This window comes from Cydia strobilella, chromosome 2 (assembly GCF_947568885.1).
Source record: "Cydia strobilella chromosome 2, ilCydStro3.1, whole genome shotgun sequence".
Lineage (NCBI taxonomy): Eukaryota > Metazoa > Arthropoda > Insecta > Lepidoptera > Tortricidae > Cydia > Cydia strobilella.
In genome coordinates, this window is record NC_086042.1 from 7,361,472 (window position 1) to 7,375,273 (window position 13,802).

Genomic DNA, 13,802 nt, shown 5'->3' on the forward strand with positions numbered 1-13,802 from the left:
TGTCGTCCATCCACCGGGCTAACGGACGCCAGACGTTTTTTTTTTCATCCGAAAGCGGCCACCAATCCGTTATCATTTTGGTCCAGCAGTTAGGTATATATGTCAGGTGACAATCAAAACTCACTAATTACTACCATAAGTGAATAGCCGTAATGAACCATATTCAAACCTAAATAAGGTTGATTTTTGTTTATTTTTTTTGTTATTAGTGAGTTTTGGTGGTCACCTGACGATATCTACTTATGAACAAAACAGCATTCTGTCTGTAATCTCACCCTTATCAAGATTGTTTTGAGAGAAATTTGATGTCCCTATGGATGAACCATACCTTCAATATGAATCTGGTTCTTTCTTACTAGCCTACTAGCACGTGCATTAATGTTAAGACTTATAAATATGACATATGACAGTTTATTTATCATAAAGCCAGCTACGGGTATCGGAACTGGATCGCCTGGGTGGCGGGTCGGAATACGACTAATTAAGATAACTCAATATGTCCGCGCAGCGAAATATGGGTGCGCGCGTAAGATAGATAGCTCTGTGCGCAGGATGCGCTCTGGCAAATTGTCCTTATATCAGGTTATTCATTGGTTGACCGCGGTGGGATCGATGCTGGGGTCAGGTAATTGTAATAGGTTATGTTAGAAACTGGGCTGGAAAAAGCAAAAAATATAGGTGGTTGAGTGTGCCCTGAAAAAGTTGGTTCCTTCTTTCTGCAAAACTTTTGGATCTGTTATAAATTTTAAAATTGTTAAACATGTAACGATCGTTTACTTGATTACGATTTAGCATTGGGCTCCTTTCCATTTTTTTACTTCGATCCTAGCTAAATCTATCTAAGGATTGATTTTAAATAAAGTAATGACCACACACAAAAATTTACAAGCAAAATGTAAACGAAAATTGTTAAAACGTCTAATTAGAGTAAAGTTTAGTGACAAAACCCGATATCAGTAGCATCGTCACGAAACCCGGCTCTAATAAAGTGAACAATCTCACGTTCCTAATTAGACCGTTCATTATAAGCCTTCCATGGGAGCCTTATTTCTGCAAAACGGGCTTAATTTTTGACCGGATTTTGTTACGGCAATTTGGGCTGGTTTATCGTTTAATATGACGCTGGTTTAGTTACTGATATGATGGATGGAGTAGATTTAGTGCGTGCACATTAAACCATCAAGTTAATAATATTAATTTATTAATAACTTACTTTTTAGGGTTCCGTACCCAAAGGGTAAAAACGGGACCCTATTACTAAGACTCCGCTGTCCGTCTGTCCGTCTGTCTGTCTGTCTGTCACCAGGCTGTATCTCATGAACCGTGATACCCAGGTAGCAAAATGACGTAAAATGACGTCAGCGACGTCACAATGACGGCATTATTACGTCATTATGACGTCGCTGACGTCATTTAACGTCATTTTGCTACCTGGGAGCTAGACAGTTGAAATTTTCACAGATGATGTATTTCTGTTGCCGCTATAACAGCAAATACTAAAAACAGAACAATATAAATATTTAAATGGGGCTCCCATACAACAAACGTGATTTTTTTGCTGTTTTTTCCGTAATGGTACGGAACCCTTCGTGCGCGAGTCCGACTCGCACTTGGCCGGTTTTTTCTAGTTATAGTCCAATCGATACTCCAAAGGAGGAGGAGGAGGCCTATAGCCAAGAGAACACTAGAAAACGCCAACCGAACCTTAAAAACCTAATGCATGGAAATAGTCACGTGACATCTAGATACCTACATGTATATGTATATACGTATTTTATTTCGTTTGGCATTTGTCGTTGTACTTAGGACTGTCATCTTGGCTAGGTCCTGAATTCAGATCAGTTACCTATACGCAGACCAATTGATTGAACTGGATGTATTTTTTTTTGTCATGTTCCACCTAATGTTAATAAGTATTATGTTAAAAATAAATGATTAACATAATTTATAAACTCTACTAAATATATATTTTAAAGATGTACTTACGTAACAATATCAAGCTTATTTCCTTAAATTGCTTTGCTTAGCTGTGCATGGAACGTTAATTTCCATGCATACACAAATTTAGCCTAAACCACTAAATCTATCTACCAACTCTTCGAACCACATGTGCTATAACTCACTCCTATGACAAATTTCAGCCCTAAGGGCCTAGGGCTGCCGCTCCAACAAATAGCTAAATAATAGGTGGCCCTCAGCAGGTGGACTGCTGCCATTAGTCTTGCGGTAATCCACCCCGCACCCAGATTTATGGGAGGAACTGAGTTTATGTAAAAAAAAAACTTAAGCATGTGAGGTAATCTGGCCAGATTTAAATATGACAGAGTCGGTACAGTCTGCGAGATCATATTATGTAAGAAAGTCCTTCCGGGTTAAGGAGAATACAGATTCATACATTCGTCTTTTTCATGTCGAAAACTTTTGGTTCTTACCTTTGGGTACCTAACCAAACAGTATCTAGCTGTTAACTGACTTTCCTGAATTGTCTCTAATACAATACTAACCTACCTGTACAGTGTACGTTGCATAATCCTTAAGTATTTTAATGTAAAGTAGTGTGCGTATAATAAATAATACAGAGTGTATATGTACCATTAATAGTTTGATTGATAATATATCATATTATTACCTAGTTGCTTGCTTTTTTCATACTTTCATATCATCTAACTTATAATATGACCCGGGTATGTCCTTAAACTACGTCCAAAAGAGAGGTATGGGCACTGTGAATGACATCTCGCTTTGTGTGGTAGGGAACAGGACAGCGGATGTCATTCCAGATCTAGAGCAGAGCCCAACTGGGGAGGTACCTCCACCTTACAGAAAACCGCAGCCAAATAACACTAGACCCTACTAATAGTGTTGTGTTCCTGCCGGCGAGTAAGGTTGCCAGAGCTCGAGGGAGAGGACTGTTAAGGTGACTGTCCGTTTGTAACTGCCGCTGCACTGCAGTTGCGACGTTACGCGGTGCCGCATTACTGTAGCAGCACGACTGCGGCTGTTGCGGCGTGCAGTCGCGACAGCGTTCGTTGATGGCTTGTCAATGTCAAGTCATATAATGTCAGACGTACAAATAAAATACTAATTTACTTTTGTATTTTTACGTGAAGAAGCGAGTGACGATAATGCTACATGCTACATGAAAAAGAAGACCAGTTTGCCTTTCTACAATAGTCAGAGTCCGACGAAGGCAGCTACGCAATATTAATAAAAAATCTGATATTTAATGGTGATCCTTTATTCAGATAATTCAACATTGAATGAGACTTAATAATTGACGAAATACAATCAAATTACTCAAATAAAATTAATGCAGAGGAAAAATTATTCTTAACATTAAGGTAAGTTCACAATGTGAAATTTTCTTCCCCATCCTCTTGCCTAAATGCGTGACCACCGCACACAGCAATCCGACGGAAACGGGACTCATGGAGTTCGTGATATATACGGGGGGAGTGCGCACTTGATCCACCTGCATCACGTATAGGTACTCGGCCGTCAGAAAAGTGCGGCTGGATTTAGAAGTCTGTAATAAACGTCCCCTCAAAACCATGCCAGGTAGGCTCTTTTAGCAGGCCTTTTATTGATTTCTGCAAAGTGATTCGTGGGTTCTGGAGATGACGATGCGACACGTAAGAATAAAATTATCCAATGGTGGGCAGGCAGTCGTTCGGTGTTAGCAAAATATTACAGATTTATCTTTCTAAGTACCATATTAAGCCAATTTTACTTTCCTGAGGTACCAAACAGTGAAGTATGATGAATAAAATAATTTATAATTTACACTTCATATTGTCCAGTTGCAGGTGTGAATGGGCGACGGCACTCTATGATATGACCGCACCATCCATATAAAACTTGACGGGCGAGACAAGAAATCCTTTATGAAGAAAGATATTTCCCTCGCCTTGGCCGATAGAAAGAACTTTTATAAATTAATTTGAATAATAAATGGTTTCCTCGTGTTGGTGTGAAGAATTACGTGTTGCACTGTAACACAGTTTGTTTAACCCTCATGCCTTGAGACCTCCGCAACTGTCAATATTCTAAATTTTAAACCATTCGCTTCTCTCGTGGTTCAATTTTGTATCGTTTCGTATGTTTGGATATCAATATGTTACCATGAGGTATTAAATAACATCTTTGCCCCTTGTAATAAAAATAAATGATTGCTTCTTTTATTTAGCTCAGGAATGGCTTTGCAATGACAAAATGAGAAATTGTCACCATAAACGACATTATATAATATGATATATTACAATACAATTACAGTTGCCAGGAATATTCGGCAACTATTCGGTATTTGGCCACTTTGCCGGATATTCGGTATTCTATTTGCCTCTCTATCGCTCGTGCCCTGTCGAGCTTATAGCTATCCTCGCAAAACTACGAAAAAATAAAAGAACAGTTTATTTAATGAATCTATAAATAATATCGTCGTATTATTTGAATCCCTAAATCAATAATCTCAAAATACGCTAAATTTGTGAAAGCTGATTCCACAAATCTGCCTTAAGTTATATACCTTAGTTTTATTGGATGTATATAATGTACAAATTTCTAGAGAAGGCGGAGAATGTAAAGTTATAGCAAGAATAGTGCCTGGGCGTGGGCATAGATTTAATAATAAACTATACAATTATTTTCTGGATCAACAAGAGTAGAACCTAAATCAACTTCAACTGAATGCTACTAAACAAAGCCCTCAATGTCAACCTTACGTGCAGAACATGTTGAACATATAATGTATACACTTTTTTGGGAAACAGGTTTTTCGTAAATTAATAAAAAAGTAAAAAATAAGACATGTTTTATTTTTCACAACTCTTTATTAACTTTAGTTTTGTCCGCCATGATCGTGATATCAGCAGCTTGAGCCTTGAACTGCAACTTGTAGGTACCTGGAAATTAGAAATTATCTTTTCAGTTTCATGTTGTATTTTGAATATAACTATGTATTTTTGTATGTATATGATTTATTGCTTGCAAGATGGTTATAAGTTACATATATGTATGTCTGTTTGTTGAATTTAACTTCAAATCAGTAAAACGGAGCTAGTAGCGGACAAGCTGTGTTAAACGGTTTGTCTTTAGATATTCTGGCCACATCATCACAGAAAATAAATAGGTAATAGTGACCCGACCACCAAAATGGACTTTTAAATATTCGTAGTAAAATAATATTAATTTTATACTTACATCGACGTGATCCTCACAGCAATATTGTGTGTAACACTTGAAGTATTCCATTCCACATTTTCATGACAACACTGTCTTTCACGTAGGTCTTCGCGGACTATAATTTTTGTAAATCATTCCCACAAGTGGAAACATGGTTTTTGATATATTAAGCAATCAAAATCTACTGTTTAGGTATTAAAAATTATAAATCAAATCGTAAGAAACTAGCGGTTTAACTGAATTTTTATATTATGACAATTGATGACAATGACATCTTTGACAATTACGTGAGTGACGGATTTATTTACTATGGTTCGATAACTTTTACTATACGATGACATTATTATATTCAGCCTCGCGAGAAGGTCAAACTAAGGTCATCAGTATATTTGTTGAAATATCTTCAATCCTCGATTATTATATCGCAGCAAATGTCGGAAACTGTTTAAAAACCTAATATCTCGAAATGGTTTTCGAAATAGAACATTAAAAAAAAATGAACAATCCTAATTAGAGATTGGATTTTGCAAGTAGTGAGTGAGAAGTGCGACTGTGTGCACGTTTCCCCCCGCAAAAAATGGCAGAACGATTTGTACGGTAAGATATCGCTTGGGCTCCTCCCTTCCGACGTGTCGGAAGCCGGTGTTGCTCGAAGGGTTTGCCAGACTATAGTTAACTTCCGAATTTGACACTCTCTTTTTCGGACCTATCATTCTAGTTTCCTAACTGGCTCTGTGATACTCGTATGGCTCAATATAGATTAGCAAAAAAGTTTACAGTAGTACTACAGTCGCCATCAGATATGTCGGAGCGACCGAGGTGCTAAATATATCTGAACATGCACTCTAGCGCCTTGACAATAAAGGCGTGTTCAGATATTTGTGAGCTCCTTGGCCGCCCCGATATATCTGCGATATATGGCGACGGTACCATCGGGGTTGTTTATCCGTGGGTGTAATAACTCCTTAGAACGTAGTGGTTATATCCTCTTTGCTTAAAACTACTAATATCTGTGATCAAAGACAATTCAGTGCAGGTGACAGATTTGACGTGCGGTCTGTAGCCGCAGTTGCAATAATACACCAAATACGCAAAAATGGCCATGCTACGTGCAGTCGGTCTTGTCATTCATTTTACTATGGAAATTGACAATAACACCGACGTGTCGGAGCAGTAGTGCAGCTGAGGTCGGGAAAACGTTAAAATCACCATATTACGTGCAGTCGATATCGTCATTCATTTTACTATGGAAATTGACAATAACACCGACGCGTTCAGGCCGCTGCAGTAGTGTCGGAGCAGTAACGCAGCTGCGGTTGAAAATGGACAGTCACCTTTAGGGTCGGCAACGCGCATGTAACTCCTCTGGAGTTGCAGGCGTACATAGGCTATGGAGACTGCTTAACATCAGGCGGGCCGTATGCTTGTTTGCCACCGACGTAGTATAAAAAAAATGCCTATTATGTCCTTGTCCGTGTAGAAACAAAACATTTTGACTATGTATTATTGAGTTTTGACTGTATTGACTATGTATTGATATATACCTAATGTTCTTTATTTCTTTCTTCTTATATTTTTAACGCCAGATAACTCAAATACGCTTCGCATGTAACTCACCCGACGCACTAAAACTTCAGACAGCTCAGCACATCTCGAAAACGCTCGAGCATAATATGTACATTTATCACGCAAATAAATAAGGTCGAAAATAGCTAAGCGGGGAATCGAACCCCACATCCCGTGGCCTCGCATGCAAACTTCCTGTTTGGCACGACAGCGAGGCTACTCTTGACAATACCGACTGCGTTGGTACCTAACTTGCTTTACAGTTACTTTGAGCAAACAGCGTATTTCACTGCATCGAACGGTGGTAGAGTTTATATTTCTGAAGATTTTGGTCTGACACTAGCTTCCTGTGACTGGGCTTTATTAATTGCCTACTTTTTGTCATATTTGAAAAGAATTTGTACAAATTTTCTATTTAGTTAGGTATCACAAAATATATAAGCTCAATACAGGTGTGTGCGGCATACAGGTAAGTGTGGCTGGCCTTCACATTGGGGCCTGTTTAATCAATGTGATTAGAGTATATTGCGAGTTTATACATTTGCCACTAAATTAAAGTAATAAGTAGCAAAAGGTCAGGCACAGTTATCGTATAGACCTTATCTATTTTAAAAGTTGTTTGCTAAACAATAATCCAGTTATTTAGGCAGAACTGATCTGACTGAGCATCCTGTTTGCTGTTCAAGGCTTGACCATAACATATGGCCATAGGTACTGGTAATACTGGTATACTTCATTTTTCTATTTATGCTTATGTTGTATGTTAGAATTTGGGTGCTTTTTTTAAACAATTTATAGTGGAAACATTTTGATGGTGTTTCACGATATCTGGTAGAAGTACAAGAGGCCTTTTCGAACATAACTCTGTTATTGAGATGTATATAATGGAACAATAACAGATATTTAATAGGTACACGTTTTGAAAATCCAAGCAAAAACAAGCGCTGGCCTAGCGGTAAGAGCGTGCGACTTTCAATCCGGAGGTCTCGGGTTCAAAACCCGGCTCGTACCAATGAGTTTTTCGGAACTTATGTACGAAATATCATTTGATATTTACCAGTTGCTTTTCGGTGAAGGAAAACATCGTGAGAAGACCGAACCGGACCGGCATAGTTTCTTCTCCTCTGGGTTGGTCGCTTTCGTAAAAACTAGCACTGCCTACGTCAATTCTTAGGATTAGTTGTCAAGCGGACCCAAGGCTCCCATGAGCCGTGGCATGTTGCCACGGCTCATGGGAGCCAATAACGCGAGGGTGAAGAGTTAGAAAAGAAGACGTTCTGAAAATCCAAATATTGTCCTATTCCACTGCCAAATATCACTTTACCTAATATAATTGGTTAAAAATGTGTTTACAACACCACAGTGAGGCAGACGTAAGGAATTCTGTTTACGATTCACCAAAGAGAGGCAGATGCAAGGCATCCTGTTTTTGTAACATTTTTCAAATGAACTAAGCGAATGCATGGTTTTCACTAACATGCCCAAAAACTCAAATTTTATATAACGTCTTTTGTTGTATGTCATTGAACAACTTACTTATGTATTTTTTACGCACCTTCACGAGTGTATATTAATACAAAGGGGTCGCCGGTTTTATAAATGAAAGAAAGTATTTACAGTAACAGAATTTTAATGCAGATAAATCTCGCACTATAGCCGATATTGTACAAAAATTATAATATCGCTTTTTGTTTATGTACGTAAATAGGTAATATAATGATATTACACAACTTTTCACACAATTACAATCATGAAACACAAACATTTAAATCATTTTCTACACTATCCCCTCAAGGTTTAAGTATTTCTCTTCGTTTATAGCTAATTTATAATTAATTAATTATATTACATTACAATAATGGGCCTACCTAGTTACGTATGACAAATGCTTTGTTAAAGACAAATTTACGTATAACATTCGTGAGCACGTTTCAAATGAAATAAATGAAAGACAAATCGTTGACAAATGAAATTTATACGACACGCGATGAACAATGGGTTTCCGAACAATTAACACTTCCAGCATGTTTAGGTCACAAACATCATAAAATCATAAACTACTCATGCTATAAAATTACATTTGTGAATAATAAATGTATGCATTACACAAAGCGATGTCTCTCAAAGCTAAAATATTTAAATTTCGAGTTTAAACCAAAGGGGATGTTAATAATATACTTTTATAAATAATCAGTTTACAAATAGAAATATTTACAAGATGAACAATACAAGAAAACTTAGGAGAGGATTCTTTCATTGCTCGGCGATAAAAAAAACATTTACACATGTCACGCTACTAATGCCTCATTCAAACTCATTAATTAACATAGTAAAGGAACTTCTAGAGGTAAAAAGATGAACAATGACAGCTATAAAATGAATTTGGCACTTTGAAGACACGTAAAATAAGTGAAAGAACCTCAACCTAATTTAACTTGATAACTAGATTAAAAAAGACGATTTACGTATATGTTTATAGGAATCCAAAAATATTACAGCTAATGTATCTTAAAATAAATTATATTATCTTATGTTAGTCAGCTATTCGTATACTGGGCACAACTAGACTTGATTGTTGTCATTTCTCTGACTAATATAGGTAAACTATTTCTCTAAGAATAAATTAAGCTATCGACTAATAAAATGGAATAAATTTTCATACTAAAGCCTTTGTAGTTACGTATATAGGAGTCTGGCGTGACGGCGTTACAGCTTACACAAATCGATGCTATCGGTTACTGCTCCGGGATTTATTTCCAATGTTTATTAAATTTACCGTAACAGCTGCATAAGCAGGAACGATACTATCAAATTTCAAATTAAATTCTTTAGAAAACGCTACTAGTTTTCTGTTTAAATACAAGAAATAACATATATTTTGTCACTAGATTCAAAACGAGATATCGTCACTACACTATCCTACTCGGTGTTTTAAGACATCAAAAGTAGAAATCTAAATGCTAAGAAATCTGATTTAAATTACGACGGATCAAGACGATCCTACACAATTTTGCTTCCTTCGCCACTCCAGTATGTAATACTCATTATATTACACGGTTTACAAGCTGAAACATATCACTGTATGTCTTAAAGTGTAATATGAACGTATACAGACGTTGTACATCAGATTTACCTTACGAATACCTACAAACAACTTGCATATATACATTAGAATATAAAATTTGTATTTTGCCCCCACCTCGTTTCAATGACAAAAGATTGATTTACCTAAGAAGAATTAAGATTTTACATCATGGCAAGTACAAAGTTTGTGGATGTAGTCACGAAAAATGAGTAAGTCTACTAAATAGGTATTTGTCAACGAGAGTTCTTATTATAACATACATGATAATATTTAGTTACTATAAAGAGCAGTTGGAGCCGATACGACTTGAAGTTTTGGCAGATAAAGTGCGATCCCGGTGAGTGATAGGGGGGCGATTCGCATGATAAATAAAAACACAATTCCATTTGAAGCTGGAAGGTGCGGCGCGGCGGCCGCGTCCGTGTACCTCAGCAGGCGTTCGAGATTTATATACGGAGATGCGGAACAATATATCACGGAATGGAACACGCGGGTACCGACCTAATCCTAGCATGGAACAGCCACCGAGCGATGCCACGCGATAGCAGATCACGGGCCGATACCGGCCCGCTCTCACGTCTTCACCCCGCACTCCCAACCCAGATGACCGCCCGATTTACACACAGCTTTCAGACTGTTGACGCAACGTAAAAACTTAATTAAATATTAATAGATGCCACTATTTAAATAGTCACCGGATTAACATAAATTCATACATTAGTCGAGCTAAGCGATAAATAAGCGGACACCAAACCGCGTATTTTTCATCCGAGCTTCATATAATTTATAGTCGACGATCATATCGCGACTGGTTCTTTTATTTGTGAAATAGTGATACGCGGAGTGTGCTCGGTAAGCGTTACTAACGGGAAATTTTGACTATAAATCTTCGGTAGTCGATTGCCTAAGCGTTCGTGTGGGTTGGCACAAAAATTTATTCGACAGTCAAGTTTGATATCTTGATAGCGCGACGTCAATGTGTTGGGAGCGCCGAGTGAATGAAGCTCATGAGTAAGACGCATCTACTTTTGGTATTGTTACAAGTAAACTGAAGTAAGCGAGACCTCTTAGGTATCCTAACACCTACCAAGCCACTGAAAACGCTCTACGCGACGACCACCTGAAACAAAAGGAAAAGCGAAATTAATAAAATGCCAATTATGCAAAACTAAAGTGCAATAAATAATGTTCACGCTGCAAATAATACGGGCGTCGAAGCGACAGGCGTGCGTTTGAGATAAAAATTGGTCCCTAGCATACATCATTTAGTTATCACGCAATTATGCATATAACAAATTGCATAAAGCAAGTAAATGCAAAGGTCGTTTATCAATAAGAGTGTACGGCTTATCTCGTGGGCGACGCAAAACGACAAGGCACGAAAACGTGCTCGCAGATTGTTTGAAGGATTGATGTTGATGTAAGATCGCGGACCTCGGCAATCACGCCCTTTCATCATGCTTGGGACAAATTCAGTTTGTTTTAATCATATTAAAATGCTCTTAAATATAAAAGAACATCGCTTTATTTTGTATTTCTACGCCTTGAAATGTAACCTTACTTAAGAGCCAAAGTGCAAAAGAAATTAAATTACTTTACAAGTAGGTAGTTCCTTTAAATCAGAATGTCAGTCCCAGTTACATTAGCCTGCTACACGACTTAATAAATAGCATCGACAAAACCTTTATAACCGAATCACAATAAACGCAATAAACCTCCATAAAGAAAGGGCAAACTTAAAATGCAAATAATTTCGCGCGAGCCCCATGGGCATGTTAAAACAGACCCCGGTTCTAACAGCTTTTCATTATTTATCACTTCAGCTCACGGAGGCTTTTTTTAGTTAAAGTTAATTCCTAGCGTAATGCGTATTTGATAAAACGTATCTCTGGCAGGCAGGCTCCGCGCCGGCGCTGAAATTAAGATGTAACATGATGCGAGAACGAGCAAGAGCAAGAGATTTATTGCTATACCACTTTGCATATGCTGATTTACAAAGACGGGGCATTCTGTATAGAGAGGTCGCGGGTGTGATCGGGTCGTGTATAGTCTGATAATAAATGTTATTAAATTAGTTTTTTTTCTTTGTTTCAGATTTGAAGCAGTTTTTGGCGCGCACAAAAAGTTATTTATACAGAAGTTATTGAAATAATATTAAAATAATTTTAAATGTTTTATTCCGAAATATAGACATGTACAGAAAAAAAGGAATTAAAAACTAGTAACTGCAAGTGCCTCACTAGTTTTCAAATAAAAATGCAAACGAAGCATAACTATGATTAGACAACGCTAGTCATTAGTCATTCAGATGATTGAATGTAAAGATACCTATTATTATTAAAGTTTATAAACCAACAAAACTGTTTTATTCATTACCTATTTATTGTTTTACTTGTCGTTGGCTAACATATACTAAAAAAACCCACATCCTTCACTGATATATAAAAACAGGTACTCTGTTCGGAAAGAGAAGACTCGTGGAACATATTGGGCCCCAGCCCCATACATTCCACGACTTCTCTTTCCGCACAGACTACCTTATTTCATGTCACTAAAGTAAAGACAGGTAAAATACCTAATACTTATATACCTATAATTTTCCATTATTTACCTACATAGAAATCAGTCAATATTTATTTTACCGAGCAATCAAATAATCCTTAAATCGACGTTGTATTAAATGAAATCGCACCAACAGCTCTATAAAGATCCGCATTTGCTGATGCGGTCCGTTCTCTGCGACTGTCTGGCGATACGAAGTCAGCAGAAAGAAACATATATACCAGCCAACCTACCTAAGCTGTTTTCATACAGAAATTGTTTGCCATAGTCAGATGTATAGAAGTTAATAGGAAAGTTTCCTGTTTCCAACATTCAGTTAAATTGGTAGGTATGCCAAAACATTTATTTACTTAGTTAGAACAGTGTTTTTAAAAGACTTAATTTTTGGTACCTATTTTATACTTAAACACCTTTATTCAGTAATGGTGTGAAGTCTCCAAACCGCACTTCGACTATAGCTGACGTGGGGAATATAGCTTAAACCTTTCTAAGAGCGAGCCTGTATCCAGCATTGGGATATACAGGGTGGCTAAAAAAGAAGTGCATTACCGTTGCCAGGGAGGTTTTGGCATTATACTGTGCAACTTTTACTATGGGACCAACCACGAAATCCCGAAAAAAAATTTTCCCTCCCATAGAAAATGGACCAGCCAATATGTATTAAACAGTCAAATTTTTTTTCGCGATTTCGGGGTTGGTCCCACAGTAAAAGTTGCTCAGTATAATCCCAAGACCTCCCTGGCAACGGGAATACACTTATTTTTTGCCACTGTGTATAGGTCTTATACGATGATGGAGATTATTGAATACCTCAACCAATAATTTTGGATGTTTAAAAGGCAGTAGCCGAACACTTATGGGTACCTAATACTTGTCTTATACCTACAACTGTGATCATAACTTCAATACAATAAGTATGCGAATATATTCCTCATTTATCTCAGCATGGAATCAACACTACGTAACTTCATTTATAGGAACGACCAGCGGTCAAAAGAGTCGTAGACCCTCCCTTAGTTCCCCATCCATCTGTCTCAGCTAGACAAAGGAAGATCTAAGGCTTTTAGAAAAAGTCAAAGCGGTACAAAGAGCTTTCGCAAGGAAAGTAATAAAGAAGAGAGACGCCGACCGAATAATTGATACGATTATGTGTTACCACTACAGAACAGACCGAGCACGTAGTGGGGAGGTGCGCATAGGAGGTGTACTAGGTGTAGCACGTGTCGCGGTAGGAGTGTTCGATTTTTCTCAAATATTGAAGTTGGAACTTTAAAGTTTGAAAACGGAATTAAGTTATCGTGGCATGATGGCGTTCATCTGGCAAACTAGTTAGATGTGGCTCCGAAAGCGAAATGAATTATAATCTTTTGAAAACCGTAATGTAAGCTGTCTTTGCGTACCTAATAAA

The 13,802-nt window shown here is 37.5% G+C and overlaps 1 protein-coding gene across 1 annotated transcript in view; it reads right to left on the reverse strand.

Annotated features, from left to right (window-relative positions):
• Window positions 1–8,359: 8,359 nt before the first annotated feature.
• The window catches only part of LOC134751241 (homeotic protein ultrabithorax), a 166,287-nt gene continuing 160,844 nt past the window's right edge, over window positions 8,360–13,802 (reverse strand). Inside the window, exon 3 of the mRNA XM_063686629.1 lies at window positions 8,360–10,952. The gene's annotated coding sequence lies outside the window, so the exon portion shown is untranslated. The remainder of the gene's footprint in view (window positions 10,953–13,802) is intronic.